Below are 23,236 nucleotides of genomic sequence, written 5' to 3'. Positions count from 1 at the left end.
CCCCCCCCCCCCTTTTTTTTTTTTTTTCAATTGGGTTGCTGATTTTTGCTTAGTGTTGCAGAAATCTTGCAGTAACTCTTGTACTGTTTTGTCAGTGATCATCATAACTAAACGGATAAGCATTGTTTTTCATGGGGGAAACCAGTATTACTCACAGAAAGCAATGGGACTGTTCTGGTTTTCCTGGCTGAAGATTTTATTATAATGTCTCTGTGCTCCATTTCATTCCTTTTTCTCTCCCGAAAAACCAACCTTTTATTTTCCTGGTAAGGTTAGTATGTAATATAAGTTAGTCCACTTTACCCTGTTTCCAGTCTAGCTTACCTGAGTATTGCTCCATGGACTGTTTCAGTTTAACAACCAGGCTCTTGATGTGTTTTCAGCAGTCACTTAATTTATGGCTATGTTTTACTGGTGAATCCATAGTTGTATTACTCATAGCTTCTGTGATTTCTGAAGAACAGCTCTTTCAAGTTACCGTATGGTTTTGCAATTCAGGTTTGCAGATTTCCCTGAAAATAAAGACATCTTTGTTAAATGAATGAGGACTTGGGTATTTAAAAATCAGAATTTCTTCTTGTAGAAAAATTAACAGACCTTTTAAGAGTTGACTTTATAGTTTGGGAATCATTTTTGCCTATAAAAATGTCTTTTGATATTGGAAACATGAGTCCTTAAAATGTTTTAAGCATAAGGTTTTGAAGGGATAAAGGAGCTGCAAAGTAGAATTTTTTTTTTTTTTTTTTTCATATTCTTTAATGCTTTATTCCAGAATGCATTCTTGGCAATTAGTGATTGTCTCTTGACCACACACAGTATGTCATTGCTTACTGCATTAAACAGATTCTCTGCTTCCTGAGATCCATTTGGGAATTGGTAGACATATTAATTAACTCTAGTTCCGTAAGATGTGTGTCAATCAATCCTTGGCTATCTGCCAAGTGAATCTATCTGCAGAGAGATAGCTGGTATGAGGTCATTTACTTCTACATTTGGCTGTTTTATGATTGTACCATAAAACTAACACACAATTTATCAAGGAGTTATAGAAAGGATGATCGGAGATGAGAGGACAGATCCAACCTTGGTTTAACATTCTGGATTTTGAGATACTTGAGTCAATGATGTGTTTGGCCCTGGAGCTGAAAGAGGATGTTTGTTTTATCTTCTTTTTCGCAGTCCTTAACTATCAACAAAATCTAAATTGTTTTATTTTTCGTCATTTATGCAGTAAGTTTGTTAGTCCATGTGTGCCTGAATCATTCTCTTGACCCTTAGTTTCGTCATCTCAAAGCAGGGAAGTCAGGAGCATGTTTATCTGAACTACCTCAGCCACTGTTAGCTTTGGATTTCCTCTTCATGCGGGAGGGGGCCCTGCCTTCTCAGCCCAGGTCTGCCTGTGCACAGAAATTGGGGCAGGCAGAAGGCAACAGCACCCACCAGATTTTGACAAATCTGACAGTCAGCCTGGCTTCTGTCCCTTGCAAAGGTGAAAACCAAACGAATAAATGAATTTATTAGATTTGCAATGAAAAATAATCTGGTCTGTCTCTCAGCTGGAGCCTGCTCTTTCCTTTCCCCTACCACCTAGCCAGGAATTTCAAATGTGCATCTCCTGGAGCTGGGGAAGAGGAGGGTGCTTGATTGGCAGCAGCTATTAGAGACACCAAGGATGTATGTCTCTAAGGAGGGGGTGGGGATACAATATTAACCTCCGCACCCCTGCACACTGTGTCTCGGGGAGCCAGATGGTTTACGTTGTCATGTCAGACAGCAGCACTGGACGTGTCAGAAGGCCATTGCTTCTGTATCCTGTATAGTTTATACCTCCCTAGCATACTAAAAAGGGAAAAAGTATAACTGAAGATGAGTGGTTGATTTTGAGTTAAGAAATTGCCATTGAAAACATTTCCTGAAGATTCATTTTCTGCCGCGACACTTCTGGAAAATTAACTGACTTCACCATCTGCTTATTTATTTTTCGGGCACGTAGAGAGGTAAATGTGAACTGATTCAGGGAATAGTCAGGGAATGTACCTGCTCTTTAATAAGACTGCTTGTTTATGTGAGCTCTGAATATAACCCACCTGCCTGAGTCAGATGGAGGAGAGAAAATTCATGTTTGCCAAGCCGAAGAGAATGGAAAAGTGAAATTTAAATAAAAGAGTGGCAAGTGATAGAGGAGACACTGGAAACAGTTGGAGCAGGCTGTAGGAGGCTGGAATATGGTACAATTTTTATAATTGGGCAGAGGAGATAAATTACAGTCATAAAGAAATGGGAATATGAATTGTTATATCTGTTGAATATCTCTTCGATATGAAGCAGTGTATCGCAGCCCCATTCCACACTTGAAGAAAACCATTTCTAGTGATGAAACTAGGCAGGTCTAATTGGGTTTGATGAAGTACAGTATCAGAAATAATAATAAAAAGGTAAAAGGATATGAACAGCATGCTGTGCATCTGATTAAAAATGATCTGCACAAATGTATACAACCTAATATGTTGTGAATTACACCACAGTCTAAGGAGTAAAGCAGACTAATCTTTGCTTAAATCCATTCCAGATGTGTAAGTGAATAACCACTTTTTTTAAGAGAGAAGAGTAAAGTTAATGTTTGAATAGCCTTTAAGCACGTAAGCCATGAGTAAGCAGGAAAGAACATATTTAGAGAGAATCATCCATTGGAGACACTATATTTATGTTTTTCACTGAATTGGACAAACTGGCTCATATGCCTATATGTCTATGTACAATATGTCTATATTGTATGTGCCTAAGTTTAGGTGAGATGACCTAACACAGACACCTACACCAACTTCAGGGATCCAGGGATAAGCTACATGTGGCATTCTCTCCACATAACGCAATATAATGCAAGAAACCAATTACCAGATAAAATACGAAAGTAATTAGTAAAGCTATGTTCTGCTCCCACTGACTTCTGAGGAAACAGGATTGGTTGTGTAGGAATGTTGTACTAAACAGTTGCAAAATTGCACAAGTCAAATCTGTGCTTGAAAGGAACAAATGCAACTGCAGGGAGACACAGAGGTGCATTAAACCCACTAGAAAATCACAACAGGATGCAGAATGCACCTGCCTGTGCATGCCTGAGCAGGGGGAAGGAGCCTTGCTCCCTTTCCCCAGGGCTCCCTTTGGGGTAGTTTGTGTGAACCAGCAGGGAACAGTCCTGTTTAGGAAAGAACAGGATTTTCCATTTACTTAACCCTTACATACAGGTGGAGGTACAGAGAATGCCCTATAGAACCCTTTTTTTAAGGCTCAGACAGGCACTGCAAGAGCTGTACAAAATTGTTTGCCAGATCCTCAGCAGGAATACATTAGGCTTTCTTCAGGAGAAGTAAATCAATAGATGCTGTCTGAAGAACTAACCCGGCTTCTTTTATTGTCTCCTAATTCCAAATTTCTTGTCATTGTCCAACAGATTAAAACTCATTTTTTACTGGATGAACTTAAAAGATCTGGGATCACTTTACTTGCAGGTTATTTCTCATTCTTAATCAATGAAGAAGCTCTAAATTTAGTTCAGATTTATGATGTACATAAAACATTAAGTTATTGCATATGAAGTTATATAACGCTACCACCTGTAACATATTTGCTTTTTCCGGACTCTGTGCATTTTAAAAATCTTTGGTTCAACTCATAAAATTTTGCTGAATTATACTTTCCACTTTTTTTTTATCCCTTCTGTTCTTCACATTAGAAGAGGTCTAGAGTGCATTTTCTAAGTAATGGACATCCTGTTCTGATGCCTTTATGCATCTATCTTTTTTGTCTGTCTTTCTATATGTCTGTATATATTATATATATGTATATAGTAATGGAAGTGCATTTTTTTTCCTAAGAGAATGATTTTGAAGGAACATATTACTTGAAGGACCAGAGCTACTGCTGGTAAAAACATGTTGTGTTTCATTATCTAATATAAAATTCTGGGTGAAACATTGACTTCAGTAGTAGCAGATGTGGCATAAATTGGCCTAACTTCATTGAAGACAGCAGAGCTGTGTCAGTTTACATCAATTAAGATTCTGACCTGTGGTTTTTAAGTGAAATATTTGAGCAAATGATTTTTTAAGTTAAGAACCACCTCATGCTAATTTGCTTTCCATCTAATTAACTATATCTTTGTATTGCATTTATATGCTTATCAAATATATAGAAAAATATGGAGGAAAAGGATACTGTTAAAGGGTTATTCTCATTTGTGGTATAACAGTTGTGTGATAGAACTATTATTTATGACCTATGAGTTCTAAGCATCACAGAGAAATGCCAGTAAAGAAAGATCTAGTTTACAGACAGTAACAGCCTACTTTAGTTTAGAGATGCTTTAACCTTTCAAACCATTCGATATCCTATTACTATAGTATATGAAAAAAAACCCTGAAGAGTGAGATCTCTAGCTTATGTACAGTGTAAGTACCTTTTAGAGCACTTCTTTCAATCTCTTGGGTAGTTTTGCCATGGGGAAAAAAGAAACCATCTCTTAGATGTTTAAAGGCTGATATAATTAATCCTGTTTCATTAAAAAAAAAAAAAAAAAGAAAAAAGGCAAGATAATGATTTCTGCTATATTGTGAAATCCCAGTACTGGACCTTTTTGTTGTACTGATGTTCTTGTCTGTTGAGGATGACAGGTAACCGGATAGTCAGTGTTAACTGCACACGGCCGTCCAGACATCTCATAGGGTCGGTGACCAAAATCACCAAATAAAGGAGCTTGATTCCTCTGCAGGCTGTTGAGTCTGCAAACCATCACTTCTGCTGCTCCATGTGACATCAACTTCCAGTCCCTTAGGCTACCCTATGTGAAAACTCTTTGCCTAAAACATGTGCAATTTACCTCCACCTTTTAAAAAGAATAAATAAAAATCTTGGCATAGCTATAACCTTCCTAGAATTTTGGAAGTATGTAGTTTTATATATTCAGCTATATGTAGCTACATGTAGCATATAATTCTTTTCCCAAGCCATAATTCTCTATGTCATTGGTTGGGAAGGGATATGCTATGGGAACTTTCTAATGACCCAAAGACACTATATACAAAAGAAGTACAGGGAAGGGACAGAGAACATGACAGTCTTTTCTTGCAACCTAAGTGAGTCGTTTGTTCTGGTAAAGTCGGACAAATATTTCTGAAAGGAAAACAGAATGTGTTGGAAGCTCTGCACATTTTTAAACACCGTCACGCAGAAACGTGTATTTCTTACAGGCCAAGTGCTAGGTCCTAAATGGCACCTCTTGCTATGTGGTATTATCTTGTGATAAAGTTACAGAAGTAGAAGGTCACCATAAAAAGGTAACTTGATTCCCACTTAAAAGACTTTTGGAAAAACTCCATAAACCCCTTTGTAAACAAGTATGAATTAGGTTCATGGTTAAATGCTATTATTTATGAAGGCCTGTCTTTGAATACACTGCAGATCTCCTTTGACTTCAGCTGTGTTATGAACACTTGTTTGCTAAAAGAGAATTTAAACCAGGAAAACTCAGATTTTTCAGAAATTCATCCTGTCATCTCCAACAAAGATATAATTCCAATAAAAATTTATTTCCAGAGTAGATCTTTCCAAGTAGGACTATTAGGCTGTATGTGAAAATTTAAGCTGTTGAAATAGTTTAATTCATGAGGTAAACTTCTCTCAACTGAATGGTACACATGGCAGCAGTGGCTGACATCTTTCCTAGTCCCCACCATTGGGAAAGTCCACACAGCTGCTATGGATACTGTGTCCTCAGCAAAGTGAGATACTGAAAACTTTTTAAAGAGGTGTTTTTCCAAGTATTTTGTTTAAACAAGATAAGAATCAATTTCCTAATATAAATGATAATACCTGATAAACTCTTGATGTAAACCACACAATTAAAAGTATAATACTTTACATTTGCAGCTAGTGTTTATTATCCTGACATATTCAATTAAGAAGGATGTGCCTTTATGACAGCTGAGTATTTGACAACTAACTGATCCATTTGCTCTTCCATTTACCAATTGAGATTGGTATGTTTGTAAGAATAGGACTATTTCAAATCATATGCATGCCAAGGATCTGGCTCAGTATCTTAAAATTCAGATGCAGTAGAAATATCATTTTTTGGGGAAAAGTATTTAGAAAAGGGGTCATGCTTTAATCATTGACAGGAAATGTGAACATCATAGGTTTTCATCTGTCATTTAATGCATTCAGTCCTGCCCTCGCAATATTTCATAATTACACCTAAGCAATTTGGAATCTATTTATGTCTAAAGTGACAGAAAGTCAGTAATTATGTCTGAGGTTCACTCTGAGATTTACAAGTTCAACATTTACATGCAGGAAATGAAATCAAGTTTTAAACTATCACAAGTCAAAACAGTGTGGTTGACTATTTTATTTCTTCAGCTTTATTCCCCAGTCTACAGACTCAAATGGTTTAGGCAAAATGGAAGCATGGTTCTTTACTAAGTCATACAGAGGAGAGGTATAAGATATGATGAGAAGCAGAACAAAGACATGGAATTTACAACCGCAAGGGCCATTTGTTTCACAGCAGAAAACACTAATGAAACCCCTATTATTATTCAAGTCTGATCAGTTCAGCTATTCAGCAACTAACTTTTGTTTAGGACTTGATAAATATATCCAAATTGCTATGGCAGACCTCCCATTTTATTCTTAAGTAGGAAAAAAAATCAACTCCAGAACCATATTAGTTTACTTTAACTTTATACATATGTTTTAAAGAAATTGTAAATGAAAGTCACTCTGCAGGTGATGTTCCAGCACTCTACAGTTTGGTTTTAACTGAAAACTTCCCTGAGATGAGAGAGAACTGGTAAGGATATAGTCTCTAGAGAGTGTCAGTGTTTCTGGGGATCTGGCCCAATCACTAGAGACATAGTAAGACACAAAATGAAGCTTGATAGCAACAAGATCCTGCACATTCTCCTGCACTGTTGGAAAAACCAACTCAAACAAAGTAACTGTTAACACAGAAATTTTTTGTATTTTCTCAGTGCAAAAAGAGTCCAGTGTGAACGATAGTGTCAAATTTGAACCCCCTGCCTCCTAATGAGAGGAATGTATGTGCTAGCATGCTTCCACTGAGATAACTGAGAAGACCATTGTTTCCTCACCGTACATGGCTTTTGCCTTCTGTGACTGAGAAATGCTGTTGCTTACAGTGGAGAACTGTATACAGTATGCCACAGCTGAATGACTTCCATGAATAAGAAACTAAAGCCAGTCGACATATTCATTAGGTTCAAAGAAATGAGTCTCAGAACTGTGGGAAAACTTTTGTTTAGGCTGCTGGAGGGGAGAAAAAAAAACAGCAGTGTGATAGAAAGAGACCTCCATGGAAGTAAATTCGCGGAGTGGAGTGTGCACATGCGCACAGGCAGATTCCTTGAGTGAATTTTCACTTATAACACATGCAATGTCTTGCTGTGTGAGTCCATGCCTTAAGCCATGGGTAACATTGAATATGTTCAGATAATGAGTGAAAGAAGTCAAACACACTCTTAGGATGTGGGTCTAAATTCCATTTATTTTCCCCAGTACCAGTTGTCTTCAGTGGAGTTCTCTCTGACTTATACTAATGTAACTAAGACTTAGACTCACTCTTCATTGTGTAGTCATAGAAAAAAAACGTTCACTTCTAGCACTGTTAGAGTGATGACTCATAGTTTTGTTACTGCTTTAAGAAAATTAATTTTAGGGATGGCTACCAGTGGAGCTGAAAATACACCCACTGTTTGCATTTGGATGTTCTTCATTTCTCCTATCAATTGAAGGATGTTATGATGAATTATTTATTTCCACAACGTAAATATTCCCACTGGCACATGATTACCTTACTTTACCATGAGATTATACAGTTTTCCTAATTCATTACAGACTTCGATTGTACTTTTAAGAGAGATGGCAATCATATTAAGATGTTGATCCAATTTTCTGGGTGGGAATATTATGTTCATTCATCAACAGAGTCCATAATGTTTCTAGTAGCACAGACGTTCAGCATTTGCCTCCTGTTAGAGTAACAATTGAAAACATTAACCCAACTTCACAGTCATGCAACATATGCAAAATTTCATCCACACACCTCCTGAAACAAAAGACAAGTATGGCTGATTCCTTTGATCTCTCAACCAACATGGAGGAGAAGAAAATAAAATAACAAACCACCATCTGTTGGGAAAACGATGTAATAAAAACAGTGGAAAGTCAACCTATGGTATAAACTGCTTTAATTGAGGAAATGACTTATAAATAGAATTATTTCTTGATTTAGAGGTGCAGGAGGAAGCAAAACTGAAGGAAGGAGTTATCGAGCCCAGATCTGGATAGATCTGCGTCAAGGCGATATTATTCATTGTGGGGTACACGTCACAAAGCTCCAGTTGACAGGGGCTGACCTCATAAAGAAGAATCACATTTTAAGTGTGATTTCTGCAGCTGAAGGAAGTGACTGTATTGTGTTTGTAGCTCAGTACAAACATCTTGTCAAATAGACTTTAAACAACCAAGGTCACACCGCAGCAGGTTTTAGCTGTGGGTGATGCTCCACATACAGGCCATGGGGCTGTGAAATGCAGAACAGCAAACTAACCAGAGTTATATTAAATATTCAGACATGAGGACCTAACCAAGACCCTGTTGATGTTAACCAACTTCACTGGACTTTGTCTAAAGTTTTATGAGAGCTGATGTGTTCTGAAGTTACTTTCAGGCCAGATTTTCGAAGGCTGTAGGATATATTTAACTCACGGAAATCACATGAAAAGCTTAAAACACTACCTGTTTCCATGCTTTCAGTCTGACTTGATATTTATCATTTCTGCATGTTCACAGCATGTGAGCTTAATGGTACACCAGCATGGTGACTGGTCTGCAGTTTGTCCCAGGAAGGGGCCCAGAGAGGTTGTGTACAGCCGGGGTGCAGGCTGCTCAGCAATGATGGAGAGGGTCATGCCTGAGCTTCTCTCAAAAACTTCCTCTTGGTACTGCTTCTGGCCATAAGCATCTCACTTATTCAGAATTCCTGGAAAAGAGGCATTTCCCCAAAGGAAAGATGAGAACACTCATGGATTTAAAAGCAATCTTTCAAACAGTTTCAGGAAACAAAAAAGCCACTTTCCACAATGGGAGGCCTCCTTGGTGTGCTTTCAAGCTTCTTATACATCTCGCTCTTTCATCAACAGCTGCCTTTGGCATGACAAAACTGGCTTCTCCACAATGATTAAATCTTATTTCTCCTTTGATATAAAGCAGAGCAACTGCAGGTGAAGCTACTATTTCTGTGAGTAAACAGCAGTACATTGGTATTTCCAGCAGTTGCCTGGTGGAACAGGAAATAATTGTTCTTCTCTTGCTATCTTGACCATCCCCATTTTATGTACAGACTTATATTTATGTGAAAATGATTTCATAATACTTTCCAGATGCCTTCTTGCCTTTACAAAGCTTTGAAACTGAGTTCTTTCTCTGCTCCCTGTTATACAAGAGTGTCTCAAATTTGTTGCTAAGTAGGTTCAGATCATAAAATTCCATAGTTCAGTAAGAAAATAATGCTAAATATTGATGCTTTTATTAGTAATTAGTACTTTACTTCTTAAGGAGAGAATTAACTGAATCATGTAAGAAAGCGAATAACAATTAATCCCATATATGCCATACACATAGAGAAGGTGTCCACAAGAGCCAGGATCTCTGCTAAACAAGAGCAGATACAGTTTAATCACTGTGTCACTTTGTAACTTTGATAAATACTTTTACAAAAGATGAAGAGAATGTTTTTTATCAGTATACAACCTTTCATCTTTTTGCATCATATGTTTTGCTGGCATAAGATGACACAGATAGATTAACAATCAGGTATTTCAAGATCTTAAAAGTCTGACAGAAGAGAAAATCCTACATCTTTCTTTAAACAATACTTCTATGTGAATACGAAGCCCAGTATAGCAATGTATGCTTTATTGCTGCAATAGTACCTGTCAGCAGGAAGAAAATCCAGTTTTAGGAACGGGTCATGGCTTAGACAGAGATTGTGTTTTTCACAGGGAACATGAGATTGTGCATAAAATTATCTAAAAATAACAGACATGAAAGCAGTGCATAGGCATAAATAATTATCTTCATTATACATCAGTCCATATATCTTTTGTGATGAGCAGCTAATCAATTTACTGCTGAAAGACTTTAAAAGATTAAGAATAATACTGAAACAGGCAGCGTTTTAAATATTTGTGCTTGTCCCGCATGCCTAGTGCTTGTGTGATGCTGGAAATCAGACTAAGGGATCACAGCAACTCTTTCTGTGCTAAAAATCTAAGAATAAAACCACTTGAAGTCAGTTGGGAAAAAAAAGATATTTACTCTTCCATTCATTCTTAGTTCTAGCTTGCGTAGTTTGTAACAACTTGCTTTGTCTTTGTGGCACTCAATAAGTCTGTTTGGAAATGTGCTGGCTCCTCTTTGAGCTCCCGAGCATAAACCATACAGAATCTCTGTATTTTCCCTCAAATACCATTCTTGTGAGGGAAATGTACTGTGCCCTTCTGTTCCTTCCTTCACCTCTCCCTCGTTTATGTAAGACAAATAATTTAGTGATTATGACCTGACTCAGATGAAATACATGCCTCTGACTCGTTCATGCCTCTGTGGACTTTGAGTAAATTAGTTATTTCCTAAGCAACTCATTTCATTGGAAAAGGGTGAGTAACTTTCCACCATTACTTGGGAACTCAATAAAAGACAAGCTGATACCTACTTTTTTCTTTTTCTTCAGCTTCTGTATTATATGCTGTAGACAATTCACATATGGTTATTTTTATTTATTCCCAAAAGGAAACATTTTTTTTTTAATTGTTTTTTTCTTTAGCTGAATGAGTCAGAAAAGAATGTGAGAAACACATTGGATGAAAAAACAGTCACCACTGGAAAACAGAAATAGAAAGAGGTGTTGAGCAGAATAAATAAATGTATCATGATAAATTCATGCCTATTAGAATTGACGAGGACTTATTATGTCATCTTATCTATTCTAATTTGTGCACATCTGCAGTCATCTACAAGTCCGGACTGTCTTCTCACCTGTAGTGATATAAATCACAACTAGTGATTCTTGCAGAGCAGCATTAATTTGCACTTTAATTCTTTCTTTTTCAAATACTGCATAACTAATCATAATTATATACATTGTCCATCCCTAAGCGAGTCTTTTTCTATGTAGTGTATGTATCAAACAGTTCCAGAAGAGCTGTCATATAACTTTTCTCTTGTATGACTGCATATATTTTGGTTAAGAAATGCTACCTGATTTATGAAAATGTATGGATTCCTGTGAGTTGCAACATAGTCACACTCACGGAGACTTGTTAATAAACGTTCACGAGTATATAATCAGATGAGAACACAATACTCTCCATTAATGAAATATGATCCATAATGAATCTTGCATGGGAGTGCTAATAACTACCTTTAGGTTAAAGTGCTCAGATGTCACAGCATAACAATATCTGTCTTAGATGTGTATCATTTCAGCACAGTAATTAAAGGTTACTTAGCTGTTAAATGGTTACCTTGGAGGAATCCTTCAGTAATGTGGCTTCAAACATGCCTTCACAATGAAATTAATTAAGCAAATTAAATATCAGCCTTGTAGTAATCTATTTTATGTGCAGAATATCTGGCATACAAATGTATAATATGATTGGTGGCAGAAAGCTGAAGAGTTGAAGTTATGCCCATTTGTTTTTAAATGTAAAACAATCTTGGTTGTTCTTCTATATAAAATAGTGCTTATGCTATTGGGTTAAAAAGAACAGTGACAAAATAGCTGAACATAAATGGAATGCCAAAATTATCATGTTCACCTTCCATGTGCTGCGGGAGTGCAAAGCTCAAGTAGCACCTCTCAGGATGAGAGAAGTATTAAAACTCACTCGATCCTTTTCACACCTCTGTGCTACATGGAGTTAAAATCCTAGTAACGAGTAACTAGAGTTTTGCTAACAGCTCAGTCTGACTCATCAGCAGGATGCTTTTGGGGATTACTCGCTTGTTACCTTCTTCTGTATTTAATATAAACCACACCAGGAAAGTTGAGTAAGCGGCTTGATCTGGATATAAACATTTCTCATCACCCATTCAAGTGGGAATATGACATGGGCAACACCAGTGACATAGCGGAGCGCTACAGAAATAAGAGAAATTTATTTTTTCCCTGTAATTTTCATTCTGGATTGCAATCTCATTTCATACATTTTGACTTAAAAAATAATTTCCTAACATTATGCAAATTGGCAGTGATAAATACAGAGTGTATTCTGCTTTTTTTCTTTATTTAAAGAGAAACAATCCACTAGATAAATAGATCATTTATCTGAGACCTTTTCATATGTAAGCAAGAAGGTGTAAAGTTCAGATCTCTGCTGTCCTCCTGAAACATTGGCCTTGCTCCAGGCAATGACATTATTCACATACCTTAAGTTTACCCTTATTTAAATGTTTTGCCTGATCATGTCTTTTGACAAAAAAGAAAAAAAAATCTGTCTCACGCTGCAAAAATCTTTGCTCACAACACAGCTCAGAAAGTATTGGCAGAAGAAATGGAAAGATGATGAATTCTTGATAGCAATCTGCCTTTTTCATGCTATGATACATGTTTCTATGCTAGCGAGATAATTAGCAATGGTGGCACCATCTTATCAGTGATATGCTAAGTTCCTGCACATTTTGTTTGAGGATGACACAAATGTTATGGGTTTTCTCCAGTCCTCAGGCTTCTGAGGCCAAGTGATTCGGCCTTAATTGGTTTTGCTCTCTGCAATTGAGACTTCTTGAAAGATGAAGCTTCAGTTGTTGTCATGTGAAAATGATGCCATGTCTCTGGGCCAAAAAAATCCCCAGAAGAGCTAAATAGCAGTGGTGGAACTATCTGTTCACTCAATAATCTTTAGATGCCCTTCAAAGACCCTCTACACACAAAGTTATAACATGTAAGTGTAAGATAAAAAGACACAAAGTCTTAGTGCCATGATTCTCAAAGAATTGGTCCTTTTTCTGTGCTTCAGCTTCTCAGATAACACTGATTTTTACTTCATGGGCACAGTAAAAGCATATATATACTGATTGATTCAGCCTGATTCCAGACAGCTTTTGAAGGGGGATTAGAAAGAAAACAATCTAAGAGAGGAAGACTGTCTTTCAATGACTTATTTTGCCTGGAGGTATGATTTATTTTTTTTAATTATGAACTGGTAAACGTGTAATCAGAAAACAAATGGCATTGATTACTTTTTCAAAGCAGTAACTCTCTAATCATTTCATCCTATACTTCTAGGTTGTTTGAAGTATGGAACCAACGCAAAACCTGAAAGCATTTTGCCATTTGTATAAATCAACATTGCTTTCTGTAGCTAACATTTATTTACAAGCTTGCAAAGGGTTTCAAAAGGGCTATGAGTGCTCCTACAATACAAACCATGTGTCAAACAGCAGAAAACTGCAGAGCAATAGTGCTGTTGTTTTTTCTCTTTACTTGATCCAAGTTTCATTTTCTGTTTGGCTAAGCATCAGTGGTCATGAAGGTGGTATATCAACAATAGTCGTGATGGCACATTCAATTTAATTATAGCTGGTTGAGGTGCTTAACTTCATTTACTTTTTTCTGAATAACAATTTATTTTATTCTGTTTTAAAAAACCTCTCTGTTTATGCATTTCATCATCTTTTGTTATAAGAAACAGGGATCTGGTTTCATTACTCAAGTGTGGGAGCAATGAAAGATTAAGTCTTCATCAGCCTACTGCTGCTGTACCAAGGGTCTTTTCCTGGAATATTACTGAAGAACAAATCCCTTGAAGTCAGCAGAGTTTAGTCTAGATCATGATTTGATTCCTAACTAAAAAGCTGTGAAACTCATACCGAATTCAGGACATGGAAAGATTGGGCATCGTTTAACGTGGAACAATGCCACAAAGATTCTTCCAACAGGCATAGCAGAATAATAAATGATTCAGGCACAAGTACAAGATTTATGTATATTCTTAAAGATTGGTGGTGATAAATAGAACAGTAATGGGGAAAGTTGACTTTGTTTAACCTCAATCAAGAAAGGGAGCCAAAAAAGGAAAGTTTGGAAGAGGCAGTGGAAGTTTTGATCATGGAAGAGCTCTGCATGATTTAACCCATGTCTATAAGCAAACTTGAGAATGTCTCACTAAGGTGATGCAAATCCCCACACTGGCATTCTCATTTCAGTTAAAGTAGTATTTCAGGTCTGGTTTTAGCTGCCGGAAAGTAAAGGAAAATAAGCAGCCCTTAAACTGAGCTCACTGTGTTGACATGGAGTGCATGTGTTTACTGGAATCTCATTACATTCAAACATAGTGATACAAGTCTGCAGATTAGTGCTTCCACTGAAAAGGCTGTTTAGCCTTTCAAAGGATTTTGCAGGAAAGCAAGCTGGAATACAAGCCCTTTCTGCTTGTCATTTGTAGGTTTGTGAATTTGGCTTTTATTTCTTTGTGCAAATGTGTTTTCATGCAGACATTGAAAAGCCATGACCCACTGTAAAAAAGGATTACCTTGAAGGGAGATAGTAAGACTTCAGTGTAAAGGCTAGTTAATACAGAAATGCTAAATCTCTCTGTACAAAGATTATGGCACAATAAATTTTTTAACTCAAGGTACTTTCCTGACGTTATAAAAACAGTCACATATCAGAACCTCAAAATAGAAGTTTTAAAGAGAGGGCTAAAAGAAAGTAAAGGAAAATGTCTGTTATTTTTTGTAGAAGGATGATGTAGAATCCCTTAAAAAATTTGATTTATTTTAACTGACATTGCAGCAAGTAGTTTAGATAACACTTAATGACTTAGATATTTTTTTTACAATCAATATATTTCATGGGGTATTAAAGATAATAAATACAAAATACTTTAAAACAGATAATAGAAGACAGTAAGAAAAGTTGGAGATTTCAGTTACTTATAGAACGCCTGACATCTTAGTTATGTGAAGCAATTACTTACCCTCATGAGCCACATTAGCCGTCTGAGTAGGAATCAAATCCTGGTTCAAAAATTCCTTTGGTGAAAAAAATAAAAACAAAAACAGGGTTGAGGGGTTTTTTTCAGCTACGCCTACAACACCTTTCTTATTTTCTGTCTGGGTATGCTCAGAAGCAAATCCAGACTTAACCCTTCTAAAACTTCCCAAACAGATAAAAGCAATATCCTTTGAGGGTAATGGGGGTTTAAATCACTGCACGAGTGGAGTGCAAAGATGGAGCAAAAATGGACTGCATCTTTTTTCATTGATGGCTTCCTATTTTTCACCGGTCTTGAGTCAGGAAAATACTGCATTCACAATAGCTTTTATGGGTATAAGAATAGATGATTACATATTGTGCCTTAACAAGGACCATACTTAAAAACAGGCTTAAGTGCTTGCCTTAGTTTTGGATTTAAAGGACTTAAAATACCAGAAAACCAATTTAATCTGCTGCTGAAATTTAGCTACCTGGATTTGAAGTTTCATATTTATGTACTAACTTGCTGAATGTAAATTAGACATCAAAGGCATCATTTCAATGGGTTCTTATCTGGCTTAGTAACTTCAGTCTCATTTTCAATGAGGTGCTTAAGGAGCTAATGCTATTAAAAGTAATTTTCTCTACATTTCTTTGAGGGAAATAAACATGGAAGGACTTATAAAAACAATAAACCCAAACTTTTGAAGAAAACATGTCTCCTCAGTCTTTTCCTGAATGGAAAAAAGTTGAATTTATTACTTCAGTCATTTCAAGTGCTTTCTAAGAATTTCAAAGAAATGCTTATTTCAAATGAACATACCTCATTTCAAAATTTGTAATGTTGGTCAATTCCAAATTTTATGTACTACAGGACAAATTCATTACTGACAAGACTTGTTTCTATTAACTACATTGTAGTATAAGCGGGTTTTTGTTCTCATTGATTCATTCGCACCTTCTAGGAAAATTACTGGTTTTGATCTTCTACCTGAAATGAAAAAAGGGATTTCTTTCAGTAGTGAAATAACTGTGATGAGTAGTTCAAGCTTCCCTACCTGGTTTTTTTTCTTTTGGGACTACTACTACTAAATCACTTGGACTCCTCCAGGCTGACAAGCCTGAAGTAAAATTTGAAAAAGAGGATATGAGAAAGTCAAACAAAATTCACCCAAAGACTTCCTAAAAAGCAGAAGAAAATGTTGTAGTAAAAGCCAGTATGCTAAGCATTGAAATAACAGGAGTATGTGAAGGTTAGTACCTGCTGTAAGGAGGATTTTAAATATACTAGCCATCTGATAAGAGGTGAGATGAGGAGAGCTCTAAAAATAAACATGAATAACTGCCGCTATCATTGCATAGATAAAGGAATGAAATGCAATGCTGAATTTAGTTGCAATAGGTAAATCTTCAAATTATTTCTTTGAAAAGAGATCGCAATATTTCTTCAACAGATTTCAATGAATGATTGGAGACAAAAGGAAAGAATATGGGACCTGCATATTTATTTTAAAAGTTTTTTTTAAAACCAAATCTCTCATACATTGTAATCACCGACTATTTTTTGATTTCTCTAGAGCTAGGATTAGGCTTTATGTGCCAGCCTGTCAAATTTGGGCATTAATTACCTATGCATTTATGTGCTCACTAAGGTGCTTTTATGAAAAGCAGTCTCAGAACCCCATTCAGAAGGAACTTAAGCAAATTATTTCATTGTTTTCGGGGATATTACTCATATATGTAAAGGAAAGCCACATCTGAAGTCTTTCTGCTTTTAGATGCTTCAAAAGGACAACCTGGTTTTCCGTCTCAACTTTTCATAGACAGCACCATAGACAGGACATTCTGAAGGGGGAAGGGAGAGAAATTTGGGGTTTCTTGTAGTGTTTTAGGGTTTCTATTAGGTCATGAAATGGAGGAAAAATGACAGAAAGAAAGATTAATAGATGGCAACAAGGAAGTGTGCTGGAGTATCTGAGACTTTCAGTGTTTTACTCTTTCCTGGTATTAGATAATTTACTCCCTCTAGACTTAGGTTACAGCCTAATTTCAGAGGGTAGAAGTTATTTTACCTGATTTAAATCACCTGACACACAGTCAGCTGGTATAGTTATCCAACCTTACCCCTTGTCAATGGAGAGAATTATGCATTTTCAGAAACAGTGCTTATCTTTCACACCTATCATAATATCTGGGATGTTCATGACCATGAAATAAAGATAATAAAATAAAATATAATGAGGCAATCGCTCAGAAGCAATGCATTTCAGAAACGTTCCCGGATATCGATTTACATTTCTCTGAACTAGAAAGAATAAAATTATACAAATTGAATCCAAGAAGGAACTCAGGAAGCAGTATTAAATTTCAGATACAATTTAATTGTACAAGAGATGTGGCAAATTATTATTCTGCTAAAAAAAATCCACACCAGCCTTGAGCAAACACATGAACTTAGATACTGCTGTTAAACTTAGATTTTAACGTTCAGATTCCTTGAAATGTAACAGCAGACACATGTATGTTAGAAGCATTTGGAATTCTTCCTTAGACATTGTCATCTAAGTCAGTAGATCAAATCCCCATGCTGAATATTATTTCTGTGTATCCAAGTATAAATGGCTAAAAACTAATGTGATGGCAAGGTAGAGGTGGTAGAAACGTAGGAGTGCAGCAGAGAGAAAAAAGCATCTGGATATTGTAAGACAGAACAAGTTTGGTCTATTTTACATCCTGTTATTGTCACCACATTTTCTGTTTGTATCTCACACTTAGTAATTTTCTACCAGGAATCTTCTATTGCCCTTTAGCTGCTCTATGTAGGCATGCATCCTTATCATGGTACAATTTGTAATAAATGAGTTTTTAACTTCTTATATTAGTTAAGAAGATTAACAGTATGGAATTTAAAACCTGTGACTAAAATTTGATGAAACGACTTAAAATTAATGACATTTAAGATAGAATGAGGCTTCTGAATACCCAGAGACAAAATCCAGACAGCAGGAAAATCAGGTTAGACTATTCTATCTGAAGCCATTTCAAAAAAAGAAGAGGAAATGTGTGACATATGGTATCAAGTAAGGCACTTGAAGTTGAGTCTAAAAATGTTTAAAAAGACAGCTGTTAAGTTTGCATGATTAAAAAGGGAAAGAAAGGATACTATGATACATCAAGAAACAAGGAAGAGTTATGAAAGCAGAGGTGGACTTGTTGGATGTTTGTTTGCTTTTCTTATCCAGAGGTTTCTAATGTTTTTATTCAATTTATCTTCAAACTCAACCTCCACCTCTATCTTCCGTTCTCTTTCTCCCAGTGACATCAGTGCTGGCTATTAACACAAAAACTGGGTGGATCTATGAACCTTGAAACCAAATCAAAGAACAATTTCGGGAAGAGATAATTACGTATCAACTCTTCTTTCCTCCAATATGTTTAAACAGATTAGATTATTTTAATAAGTGTTGGATGTGATGGGAACATTTTAGAATAATATTGTCATGTGATTCTCCACTAACTGTATTTGAATCATAAAAGTCAGTTTAAAAAAAACCCTCAAACTTATCTCTCTCTATAAAATTTTGTGGTATGCGTTTTCTGATCTTTATTCGAAGTTAGATGACCTATTTCTTTTTAATTTATTTTTTTTTTATATGATCGTTTAGCTAATGAATATTAAGTTGTTTTAGATCTGGTAGTCTGTGAGAGGAATTTTTTTGCTTTTTCTGCCAGTTCTTTTAAAACCCAGCGAATAAAAAACAAGTAGCTGTTTGAATTTGCCAATTTGTCTGTGCGTTGGGAACCCAATGGAGATATTCCTTGGGAATCTCTCCCCATCACAAGTGATCCTTACCAGTTTTCCTTGCACATTGTGTTCAGCTTTGCATGTGCTAAGTAAGCTGCCATTAGCTTTATTGGGATTTGAGGCTGGACTATATACTTTTGTTTATGGCACTGGACAAGGCTCAGGAACTAGAACATTAGCTTTTTGCTTTGGCATCGATTTCCTGGCTAAATTACCTAATTTCTCTCTGCCTCATTTCATAAGAACAGTCAAATCTGTTCAGACCAAAGGCTCATTTAGCCCAGTATCTCGGTTCTCACAAGGGCCCATAATGGATGCCAGTGGAAGAGAATAAGGCAGCGAGCATGCAGCAGCGCTTAGAGATATAGTCAGTCTCCCAGGCTCCAGCACTCGTTGTTCAGGGATTTCCTGAACCAGGGGTGGAATCTCTGTGTTTAGTGCTTTTCAGTGACTTGGTTTTGATGAATTAGTACTGACATTTCTTGAGCTCATATATCTTTCAAGTATCCACAACATCCCATGCCCTACAAATTGTAACATGTGAGCAACATCCCTTTATTTTGTTTTAAAGCTTCTACCTGCCAGTTTCTCATTTTAGAACACACTGTGAACAGTCTTCTTTTCTTCATATCCCTTCCAGTGTGCTGCATGCTTTCTAAGTTAGAGGACTGTAACTTGCAGTAGTGAAAATGCAGGAGTGTCATGCATTTATAGAGGCATAAAGATGTTGTTGTTTTTATTCTTTATTTCTTTCCTTGAAACTCCTAACATTAAATTTGCTTTTTTGACTGCTACTGGGCATTGACCTCATTCATAAAAAATAAAATAAAATTTTTAAAAAATCTTGTTCTTGATCTATAAAATGAGGTACTATAATACTGTTTGCAGAATTGCTTTCTGTGGAAAAATACAGAAGGAACAGTGAACCCAGCTTTATACAAAGTGCCAGAAAGTCCTTGAAGTAAACACACAAGTTGTTCTGGTTTATTTTAGCTGCCTTCAGTCAGTAATAAGAGATTTTATCTCTTAACATTGACGAATAAAACATTTTCAGGCAGAAATGTAGTTTTTAAATTCCTGTTTCTCTAATCTGTACAGAAGAGATGCTTCTTCTGGTCTTTTGAGGCCTTAATCAGAGGCTACTGAAAGATGAGAGAGTGCCATAGACTGAATGGGATTTGGAGCAGATGCTTAGTCACTGATATAAGACTAAAATGCCAGTCTTGCAGTTTGACTTCTCTACTGCCACTAACACCTCCTGAAACAGGAGGACAGCTGGGCTATTATATTTCAGATTCCATTTGTAAGTGTTAATTTTAATGCCTGTATACAAAAGAAAAGGAAAGGGGAAAGATACGTTTCAACAGTTTTTCTGTGCATCTCTAGATGTGTGATATGGGCCTGGTAGGCCTTGCTAGCCCTCTTGAGACTTTTCTTACAAGGAAACTCCAGCATCGTTGCACATGTTTGAGGCCATACCTCTGAGTTCTTCCCTTTCCAAGGGACTTATGTTTCGACAGAAACCAATTACAGTTGACAACATTTTGAAAACTGCCTCCTATTTCTCAGGGGCCTGTAATCAGTGTTCGAATCTTAGGTAAACAAAGTTTCATCTATAAAGAAAAGATAAGCTCAGCAGAGTTCAGAAGGTGCCTCAAACAGCACAAGCACCTTCTCCTGTTGAAATGTTTACGTTCAAGGTGACAGAAAGCTGAGCAGCATTATCTTGCAGATGGTCTGAGAAGATTTTAATAAATAAATACAAAGGCATGTGGTTTTTCCTTACCAATTAGGATCAAATTTTCTGGATCCAGAGCTAACTTACAGTAAGGAAACACTCCAGCTGTAAAACTAAGACAAGTTGGGATAGAAGGAACTCAATAACATAAAAAGCATGCTTATATTATGGATGTGCGAAAAACACAATATCTTTTTGATATTTGTCCTGCTTGATAATTTCCAAAATTAACTTTTTCCTGTAGTTATATTGGCTTTCAGTGGGGTTGCAGAAGCATTGCTGAGAACACAGCTCATTGTCTAAAGGTGGTTTTCTTTATGGGTAACAAATTAAAAGGGTGATTTGGCACAGCAGGTGATATGATTAATATTTCAGGTCTTATTATTTTTGTTTGTGCATATATGTGTTTGTGTGTAATTATACATCTCAAGGATTAACAGCTAGGTGCAGTTAAACATCTAACATTTATCTATATAAATGCAAATGACGCTCATATTTCAGTCAGATATTCTAAAACAAGTAATCAGTATGGATTAACACACATGATTTTTCTTCTCAGTGTTTATTGCCTCTACTTTAATGATGACAAAAAGCAGAAGGGTGATGGTATGGATGCAAGTTTAGAAGTCGTATATTCGTCAGTTCAAACCTTTGAAATTGACAGTGATGGAGAACAAATGTTTTAATTCATAGTCATTTGGAAGGATTTGCTATGACCTCGAGTTAACATGTAAACATGGCAAGGGATACGAGAAAGATTCCTCTAGCGTTCACTGAACTTGAGGGGAATCTTCCGTTGACTTAAGTGGGCGCCAGGTTGAAGCTCTGAGAACAAGGACCGAGAAGATGTACATGAAGGTCTCAGAGATCACGCCACATTTGGGATGGCATCGCCCTTAGTTGTAATCCTTATTGTTACAGTCCTTAACCCTCTGAGCACAAACAGGTCCTGTCCACTCAATACATGACCACAGAATCACAGAATCACGGAATCACCTAGATTGGAAGAGACCTTTAAAATCACCTAGTCCAACCGTAAGAAAAAAAAACAAAAAACAAAAAACAAAAAACCCCAAAACCACACACACACCAACACTAAACCATATTCCCAAGCACCATGTCAATTCATCTTTTGAATACTTTTGAATATCTCCAGGGATGGTGCCCCAACCACTTCCCTGGGCAGCCTATTCCAATGCCTGGTAACCCTTTCAGTGAAGAAATTTTTCCTAATATCCAACCTGAACCTCCCCTGGTGCAACTTGAGGCTATTTCCTTGTGTCCTGTTGCCTGTAACTTGGCAGAAGAGACCGACCCCCGCCTCTCTACAACCTCCTTTCAGGTAACCACTCCACTCTGTGGCTGTGATCTGGTGGTGGGTGATGAAACTTGAAGTAATCTGATCATCATCTTTCTTTCTCAAAAAAAGCTGAATAACTTAATTATTTGGATTCCATTAAAACTGGCTACAGAAAATTATCCCAGAAATCAACAGAACTTTAAGGAAAACTACTTCTTTCCTGTGAGAGGTTGGTGTGTTTGTCAGTTTGCTTCAGTCAACAGAGTTGATCTGTATTGTACTGTACAATACTACACTACACTATACTATGATCTTACTGGGTGAAAAGGCCAGGATTTTAAGCCAAAGTTCTGTTAAATGAAGAGCAGTATTTCTGGTTCAGTAATTGAGTTATCTGGTTGGATGCTGATTAGCCCCAATGATACTGTGCATTCCTATTTATGAATGTACATATATAGACATATGAGCTGAGTGTATTGCATATTCTTGCCAGCATTGCTGACTCTCTCTCCTTCTGGGGACTTCTGGGTGCTAGGAGAGCAGGCAAGATAATGAATAAAGAAGTGCATTTTAATGTATTTTTTCAGTCACTCTGAATCAGAAACACTTAAATCCATCTGTTTCTGTGTCAGCAAAGTTTTTGTTGCACTGGGAAAAGAATATCAAACATTCTTGACTTTTTTAATAAAAACCCCCAACCTGTATGAGAAATGCATTGCTCTTAAACACAGTGCCATGAGGAATAATTGCAACTTGTCACAGAGAGAGGTTATAATTATGTCTACTATTAGTTATGTCTCCATGTGCACAATAGAAGTGAAGTTTTCAAATGCATTGTTCTCTAATGCAATACCGGTTATTAACATGTTGAAGATATTATTTTTTGCTAATGAAGTAAAATAAAATGAGGCTACAGAAGGGCTGGATGGTGTCACACTGAAAGCAAGTGGAGGGAACAAAGATGAAAGAGAAAAATGCTTATTGCAGAGATTTCAGATGTAAGTTTTGCCTCAGGAAAAACAAAATTGCCCAAAGGGTGAGAATTTCAGCTCCTGTATTCCAGAACTTGTTTATGTTTTGGGTTTTCTTTAAAGTCTGAATATGTATCAAACACTGGGCTAGACCTGACACTTTACAGGCTTCTCTGAGTGAAATGGTGCAGATAGATTGCAGTTTCTAGAGAAAAAAAATCAAAGCTTAATAGTTGTTACAGTAGTTGCTGTGGGTGTAATTCTCTGTCCCTTCTTTGTCACTTGCACAAATTCTCTGAAGCATGCTCACTAGGTCTTATTTGAGAGAAAAAGAGTTCATTATACTTATCTAATCTTGCTCCTT

At 36.6% G+C, this 23,236-nt stretch overlaps 1 protein-coding gene across 1 annotated transcript in view; it reads left to right on the top strand.

Moving 5' to 3' along the window:
• Positions 1-23,236, top strand: part of SEMA3A (sema domain, immunoglobulin domain (Ig), short basic domain, secreted, (semaphorin) 3A) — a 241,125-nt gene that overhangs the window by 142,067 nt on the left and 75,822 nt on the right. The window lies entirely within an intron of this gene.

The sequence above is a fragment of the Calidris pugnax genome, unplaced genomic scaffold (assembly GCF_001431845.1).
Source record: "Calidris pugnax isolate Ruff unplaced genomic scaffold, ASM143184v1 scaffold44, whole genome shotgun sequence".
Taxonomy (NCBI): domain Eukaryota; kingdom Metazoa; phylum Chordata; class Aves; order Charadriiformes; family Scolopacidae; genus Calidris; species Calidris pugnax.
Note: the sequence above shows the minus strand (reverse complement) of the source record. Positions and strands in the feature narration are given on the sequence as shown.